Raw genomic sequence first — 8,794 nt, 5'->3', positions numbered from 1 at the left:
GCACGCCCCCCCCCACACGCACGCACACACACACACACACACACACACACACACACACACACACACACACACACACACAGTGGTGTTGAACTGCTGTCTTCTATTTAAGGTTGGGGTTCTGCATCTTGCTCAAGGACACCTCCACTTCGTCTCCGAAAAATATCAAACTGATTTATGCAAAGTTGCATCAAGGCAAAAAAAAAAAAAAAAAACCTCTCCATTTTCTGATTTTGTTGCCTAAGTGCAAAAAAAAAATGCATATTTTATTTTTTCCTAAAAGGCAGGAAAAACTAGTTCGCGGTTGTATGAAGTCCCGGGAGGAAAAAAAATGCTTCCAATTTATTAGTCCGAGTTTCCATCCAAAACCAAAAAAAACCCTTAAAACACCGTATTTTAATCACTTGTTGCCGATGCTGCGGAGCCGAAACCTTTTCAAACAAGACGTTCCTTCCTCGCGCCGAGGACTTTTGAACCGTTTGTGATGTTTCCCCAGGATTATGTCAAAGTTTCTGAAAGCATTTAAAACTGGTCGAAGGACACGGGAATGTAAGCTGACAGTGAAGAGCTCCTCAGAATTTTTCCTCCAGTTTCAGATAAGGCCATCCCTCCGTTTTCTTATGCTTATCCTGTTGAAGGTCACGGCAATGACGATTTGTGGCGAAAGGCAGACTGTACATTGGAATGCTCTTCATTCAACTGCAGGACATTTATGGAATTTTCTCACAAGTGCCATCTCTAAATGGGTTTGCATTGCAGGTCTGACCTGATGTTTTCACTCTGGTTTCAATTTGCCGCGGGTGTTTTTTTTTTTCTTTTTGCGTTGACGTGGCTATGTGTCCTCAATTAGCTTATTTCAGTGACGGCCATATAGCTGACGTCTCCACTTACGCTGCATCATACATAAGCAGACAGCACAAATGAGGAGAGAAAATCAAATCCGGTTTCTATGGAAACCTTTGGTTTCCTCACACAAATCAGAATCAATTTTTTTTTTCTTGTTTCATACGATGTTTGACAGCCAGCAGCGGTTTGTCAGTTAGCGAAGAATCATTCAAAAAGAGGCCTGTGGCTGTTTCGCTGTTTATGTTCACTCCCCGCTCGATGTTTCCTGTCAAACTACGGAAACATAAAACAAAGAGAATGACACATTCGGTATTTCAAACCGCAATGTCGTGTGACTGCATGAGAAAAGTCTGCTAGCTTAATCGTGACTCCCAATCCACCAGTGTGGCAGTGGTATAACCCTTTAAGCAAAAAAAAATGGTAGCAACACAACGATTAATATTCATGTTAGACCCGTTCAATATTTACAACTGCAAACCATTATGGAGTGTGTTGGCCACATCGTGCTAGCTGAGCCACCGACAACCTGAGAGAGGACGTAGTTGGCAAGTTCAGTCTCTTTTTTTTTTCTTTTTTAACTCCCAAATACCTCCAAATAATGTCGGATTATTTATTTATTTCTTGGCACTAAATCTGTCAATTTGTGTTCCGCATGCTACTTAAATTCCGCATAAATTCCTTACACGTATTTCATTCATTGCTCCCTCTCCCACTTTTTTTTTTTTTGGGGGGGGGGGGGCGGGGTCATTGGCTGGCCAATATAAAATGAGGTTTGTGATTGGCTGACTGTCATGTTGCATTGCGAGTGTGAAAATGATTTTAACATGATCGGCCTCACAGTACAGAGGTACCGGATTCGATTCCAGCTCCGGCCTAACTGTGTGAAGTTTGCATGTTCTCCCCGTGCTTGCGTGGGTTTTCTCCGGGTACTCCGGTTTCCTCCCACATTCCCAAAACACGCATGGCAGGCTGATTGAACGCTCAAAATTGTCCCTCGGTGTGAGGGTGAGCGCCAATGGTTGTTCATCACTGTGTGCCCTGTGATTGGCTGGTAACCAGTTCAGGGTGTCCCCCGCCTACTAGCCTGATGACAGATGAGATAGACTCCAGCATGCCCCGCGACCCTTGTGAGGATAAAGCGGATCGGAAAATGGAGTTTCGACCTATATCATTGATTTGGAGATATGAGCATTCATTTCTGGACATAGCCACTATCTACTACTATTGAGCCCAACAGCAAATATGACCAGCGGGTGTCGTTTTAAGGGGTCAGCGGAGGGACATGAGCAGGGGCAGCGCCAACTCACACGCACACAAACACACACACACACTTTCTTTGTGGCACGATTGGCTGTTGCAGACAATTTGACACTTGCACTTCTGAACATATAATAGCTACGATGATCCAAAAAAAAAAAAGAAAAATATGTTTTTTTAGAGGTCTCTACATCAAGTGTGTGGGGGGAGGGGTGCGCCCATGGGGACGGGAATCCCCATGAATCCGAGTAACTACAGAACAGATTCACCTAATTTACATTCACACCGTGATTTATATTCACACACATGCGCACACACACACGTCAAACAACACAGCAGGCGTTCTCCCGGTGTGAAGATTGACTATTCCCTTCAAACATAAGCAATTAGATAAACAGTCATTTTTTTTGCCCATTGCTTGCTTGTTTGTCATGAAACCCAGCAGTTTGCTTTTGTAAAGTGTGCAGGCTGATTTCATCTTTTTTTTGTTTTAGCCTTATGTAAAAGCTGGCCCACCTGTTGTGCCTTTCGGCAAAGCTATCATCCTCTTCGCGTAGTGTGCACCCCGGAAAAAGCTATTATTTGGCCATCCCCTGCGTGGCGGGTTTAGTCCACAACTCAGCACACTGGGGATGATCAAGATAATGCCTTCCAATTATCCACGTCATTGAAGAAAGCCCATCGGCTGCCCCACAGGCCGTTTGTACACATGTAGGAATGAAAATGAATGTCCTTGGAAAGTCTTGGCATTATTTGCGCGCACTATTTAAGTTGACTCTCAATGAATGAGGTCGATCAATTCGAAGTTTAAAGGATGAGGCTCTGCATGCTGCGAGTAGTTAAGTCACCGCAGACATACATGCACGCACACACACACCACACACACACACGTAAACCCCCCACACACACACGCAGAATCACACACAAAAATACTCAGTAAATTTTATGGCCTGCTTCTACAACCCTCCTACACCGTGTTAACAGCTTTGAAAGTAGCTAACAGTGCGTCGTTCGGGTCACTGAAAATCCTCATGTGATGAGTAATGGACAAGTGTTGTACAACGAAATGCGTTTTTTCCAAACACTTAGTAACATTTGAGTCAAAGCTCGGGCGCTAAAATCAGGCGCACCGGTCCGAGCAAATATAAAAGAGTGCCTGTTTATTATTCAGCGTTCAAAAAGTTTGGTCTATTTGGAGCGGTTTCCCGAGGCCTCTGACACACGGGCGAACATATTCGAGTGAAGTTATTGTTTGCCTGCGGTTGACTGTGCCCTGCATATCGCACGAGGGCACTTACAATGCTAGCGCCGTAAAAATAACGCCGACGTCGAAGAAGAGTCTTGAGCTGAAGCCCCACCAAACATATTTAGAAAGAGCTGGAACACATTCCGTAAGCTAGACCCTCTCTCATATCCCCAAAATCAATGATCCCATAAATGTTCTCCTGGATGTATGGACAAAAAGTCAGACGAACACACTCCAAAATGTTATACGCGCCATTCAAGGAGTTATCCAAAGGTTGAGTACAAGCAGTGGTTACTAATTAGAAACCTGTTCCTTCCCTGAAATATCGCGCTGCGCATGCATTGCCCTGGATTGCGCTGGGACGCACGGTCTGTTGGTGAGCACTTCACAGTGTCTGCTGCGGTGTGCAACACGGAGAATTATCGCATCACTTGGTAGGGCTCGCAACGCCTCTAATAGGACTTTTACGGCTTCGGTTCTAAGTGACGTACTCTGACTGATGCGTCGGGATCGCCAAGTCTTGAGCTGACACGAGCATTTTCAGCATCTCTGAACCATGACGTAAACACAGCAAGCTACTGTGAATTTCCTTCTCCTGTTGGTGAATGAAATGAGGTGTGAACAATTAATTTTGAAAGCTTTACCCCTTTATTTTGGAAATGCAGTCAAAACGGACGCGCGTCTGCTTACTTCTCTGACAGCGGGTGGTGAAAATCAATATGAATAAAAAGAAGAATGGCTGTATTGTCTTTGTACCACGGGGTGCAACGAAATGGAACTGACTTGTCGAAGAAATTTGGAAATAAAACCCTCAGCAAACAGGCACACACCAAATACATGAAACACAGACAAGTACATGTCGAGGTGGGCAGGGGAGTGTCGGGTGGTAATATTACAGCCCCCCAGCAGGGGGGCTGGCTTGGCAGTCATCACTGTGCCACCACATTCCATCTACAGGTGCGCCATAATAGTGTAAGCGAGAAACCGGCACAGACCAAATACACGACACACAGACAAGCACATGTCGAGGTGGGGTGGCGAGTGTCGGGTGGAAACATTACAGCCCCGCAGCAGGGGGGCTGGCTTGGCAGCCATCACTGTGCCACCACATCCCATCTACAGGTGCGCTATAATAGTGTAAGCGAGAGGGGTGACCAATCGAGCAGATCCACACATAAATGGCGATACATCGGCTGCCAATCAGGAGTGCACTCCCCAAAACCAGATATTTGGTGTGGTACAAAAGTGTGACTCGTGAGACGCAGCAAAATAAAAAAAAACCCACAAATTCGGCCTGATCGTCAGCACATGCGTGTGTACCCTTCAGCGCAACTCCAAAGTAAAGAGAGGGAATGATGTGACGACACCTCAGAATATCAACGCGATGGCATTTAATCTGCACTCGAAGGGGTGCATCGAGCCGTGGAGGCGATGCTCGATGTTCAAGTGTTCATCGTTAAACTGTAATTTAAACAGATATTGAATCTGCTAGCGCGGGCCGTCTTAAATGAAATTAAATCAAACCAGTGATACGTGGCTCTCCTGGCTCCTCCACTCACTGTTTCACAACAAAGCGGCATCACCTGATAGCCCCGTCTTTATCACAATCGAGGAAGATTTTATACACACGCACAAAAATTAAATCTTGCATCTTCCTGGCAAAACAGCATTTTGACCAAGGCATGACCATTACTTCAAACTAGAAATGTGGACTCTTGTTGCCTCTCCTTAACAGAAGCAGCCCTGTTCAGATTTTTTTTTTCCTCCATAGGTTTGCTGCATCGATAAGTGTGTTACTCTCTGGGCATGAAAAGTCGTCTTTTTTTTTTTTTTTTTTTGTGTTCATGATACTTTGTCAAAATCTTTTGTGACTGCAATGCCGACACCTTTACATGTATCGCAGCACTACTCATGTTGCTTTATGCCCTTGTTTTGGAAAAAAAGATCTTTTAAGAGCCATGCTGTGTTTGTGTAAGTAAATGAAGTCCTACATGGAATTGACATTGGGGATTTGATCGTTGGGATATCAGATTATAAACGCCCCAAAAGTCTTCTACAAAGTGGACACTAATGTCATCCCTTCATAACAATTAGACATTAAGAGTCGTCTTTCAGTCCATGGACCCTAATGAACCCCGAAGGGAAATTAGCTGCTTACCAGAAAACAAGGAACAAGAACAACAACGGCACATAAATAAAAAAATGAAGCAAAATTCGCTGCCTTTTTGCAGAGAAGATAACAGTACAAGTGGCGAGTACAAGGTTTGAGGCATGGTGCGCACAAAGTACTTTGACTTGAAGTGCCATCGGCACCTGAAAAAGAAAATTCTCAATAAAGTGACGACTCCAGGCGGGCGGTAGTGGGCGGGGTGTGGTGCGAAGACAGATTGACATTTCTGGAATTAAATCAAGAGTCAGTGATGGTGTAGCCGTTCGTTCGCCTGGCTTCCGTTCAAGCGCCCTAAGTTCCCACTTAGTCACAGTGTTAATATAAGTGTGAATGGTTGTCTGTCTCTATACGTTCCCTGTGATTGATTGGAAAACAGTCCAGTCATTCCTCTCGCTTCAAAGGGATAGGTTCCAACTCCCCGTGACTCTAATAAGGATGAGTGGTCTAAAACGAGGCGGCACGGTGATCGACTGGTTAGCCCGTGGCCACCTCACAGTTCAGATGTCCTGGGTTCGATTCCCGGCTTAGCTGCGTGGGGTTTGCATGTTCTTCCCGTGCCTGCGTGGGTTTTCTCCGGGTGCTCCGGTTTCCTCCCACATTCCGAAAACCTGCACGTTAGGTTGATTGAACACTCGAAATTGTCCTTGAGTGTGATTGTGAGCGCGAACGGTCGTTTGTCTGTGTGCCCCGCGACTGGCTGGCAACCAATTCGGGGCGTACCCTGCCTGCTGCCCAAAGAGAGCTGGGAAAGGCTCCTTGGGAGGATAAGTGAATCATATCGTGGCTGGATGGTATAAAATGAATCAATGGATGATACTAAATCAGACTAATTACCTTCATTCGTGCTTCTATGAAAGATTTTATCTTATTCCTGAAAAAAAAAAAAAAAAGATTGGGCACATAGTCAACAGCTGCACATGGTGGATAGCGACGAAGACCCGTTGCGAGTAGTTGTCACTTCCCTAAAAGGGGTTCTAGATGCCACAAGGACAAAACTCGTCAAAATGAAGCTCCTCATCTTACTCCAACATAGCGTCTTGACACCAAGATGCTACCAAGTGTACCAAAGTCTTGCTGTTGTAGTTTCGGTCTGAGCACAAAAAAAAAAGGTGACAGTCATTTAGCAAATGCTGAAGTGTGAATATTTACGACTTCACGGTGTGTATTGTTGGCCCAATTAGAATAATTGCCGAAAGTCCAATTCACTTTCTGCATTTCACGTCTGAGGACTGCACGCAGGCTGGAGATATGCATTCACACTAAATTTCGGGGTTCACGTTGTGTTCCAAACATGAGCATGAATAATCCAAATGGACCTGCAAAAGCGAAAAGAAGCAGCTCCTGGTTAACCACAAGCAAATTCTACCCAGTATGACCGCCCCTCTTCAAGGTTCGCTCTCAGTCACTCAACTTTGATTCACGAGTGCCATCATCACATTATCCAGAGGAGGAATCCTGCGGAGATAAACTGCAACACCCCCTCTCCACGTCTCAGCCTGTGCTTCTCATAATAGCACCCTCACCAATCTCCAGTCGGTCATCACATTGTGGGGCTGACTGGACATATGAGCTGTTTCACAGATGGACATTCCAGGCGAGTATGCAACCACCGCAGCTTTTATCAGCAGCAGCAATGACAAAAGCAAACAAACAAACAAACAAAAAAAAAAACAAGACAATCTCCTTTTTCTTTCTTTTGTGCTGTTATGGGTGGACCGCTTTGGAAAACATGTGGGCGAAAGTGACAATCGTGCTTCATCATCAGCCGGAAAATTACTTTTCTTTATGTAATCCAAAGCGCCTTCAGGCTGCAGTGGCACGGATTGTAAGAAATTGGGAAAGACAACAGACGAAAAAAAAAAAAAGAAATCATTTTACACAGTCACATGCCTTGGGGGGATATAATTGCATGCATGGAAATACTTTGTGTCTGGCTCTTATTCATCACTATGCAAATTAGACAATCAGTTCAGAAAACAACATATCACGTTTGACCCACAGCAAATATTGCAATCGTCAAAGTACTTCCAAATTTTCCCTGGCACATTGCTCAATGACAAGTCTGCGTGAAACACTTATTGTCGTGAGTTGGAGGGGAAAAAAAAAAGAGAAAAGAAAAACTTACCCGGCTTCAAGGGGACATCGAGAGGAGATTATTGCATTCCTCGAATGTGAGTGTTGTCCATTCACCTCACAGCATCTTCCACGCCGGCACCGATCCGCTGTGGCGAACGAGGGGCTGGCGGACGCGCCCACGTGAGCGCGCGCCTTGGCCGCGCTGAGACGCGTGGCCGTGCACGGTGGAGGAGGAGGAGGAGGAGGAAAAGGAGGTGTGAAGATGAAGATTGGTGCCTTATCAGCCCTCCGGTCGGCCGCGCTAATAAGGCGATAAGCACATCTGTGGCAGCTTGGTATTAAATACTAAATTGAATAAGTGACTCTCTAGTCATGATAAAAAATGCAGTGTGTGTGAGTGTGTGTGTGTGTGTGTGTGTGTGTGTGCTTCTCTGTGACCTCTTCAATCATTAAAAAAAGGGTGGAAATAATTTGTGCGCCATCATGTCAGATTAAAAAAAAAATTCATGCAATCGTGTCTCAAAACATTTGTATCTCAAATCATCTTTCCCTATTGAGATTAATTGAAATGCCATCAATTCGTTTCAGCCCCCACCTTCCGGCTCCCCAATTAGGATTCTGCAATAGGTACATTCAATAATTCGGTGAGAGTACTTTTCAAGGTCCAAAAGACACTGAAGTGTCACGACTTGGCATTCCGCTGAGTGGAGCTGTTGAAATCAATTGGGTGCCGTGCGCATGTTTTTTCTCTTCGACAAGTTGGACTTGTTTTGAGTACGCTTCGCATTTTGTAAGACAGGACATCTGCTACAGGCGCCAAAACATTTTGCATTTTTCGGTTTCACTGGAACTTCACATTGCACCACTCACCCCATTACTTGCCACAACTCTCCTGGTCCTGCTGCTATGAATGTTTTAAAGCCAGCAGCAATTGGAATTTCATGTAGTCATGCAAAGACTGAGTCGCCTTGTTGGCTGGAACAAATTGCTGCTTCACAGAGTGTTACAGTCCAACGACAGCTGCAGACATTTTGAAGAAAATTGGAAGACAAGATGCGTGTGATAAGTCCACTTGAAGATTTAAATATTGCCGCAGAGTAGTAAAGTCAACTCATCAACTAGCTTGACTGAACTGGCAGCATTTCAAGCGGACTCGAATTTCATCTGTGAAGATGACATTAACCCTTTAATGCAACCCCCCG

The 8,794-nt window shown here is 45.0% G+C and overlaps 1 protein-coding gene across 1 annotated transcript in view; it reads right to left on the bottom strand.

Annotated features, from left to right (window-relative positions):
* Positions 1-7,992, bottom strand: part of htr1fa (5-hydroxytryptamine (serotonin) receptor 1Fa) — a 24,510-nt gene extending 16,518 nt beyond the window's left edge. The window contains exon 1 of the mRNA XM_019895487.1: positions 7,642-7,992. The gene's annotated coding sequence lies outside the window, so the exon portion shown is untranslated. The remainder of the gene's footprint in view (positions 1-7,641) is intronic.
* Positions 7,993-8,794: the final 802 nt, after the last annotated feature.

Source organism: Hippocampus comes, unplaced genomic scaffold, assembly GCF_001891065.2.
Source record: "Hippocampus comes isolate QL1 unplaced genomic scaffold, H_comes_QL1_v1.1 scaffold237, whole genome shotgun sequence".
NCBI lineage: Eukaryota > Metazoa > Chordata > Actinopteri > Syngnathiformes > Syngnathidae > Hippocampus > Hippocampus comes.
The sequence above is the reverse complement of the archived record's forward strand: the minus strand, read 5'-3'. Positions and strand labels throughout refer to the sequence as shown.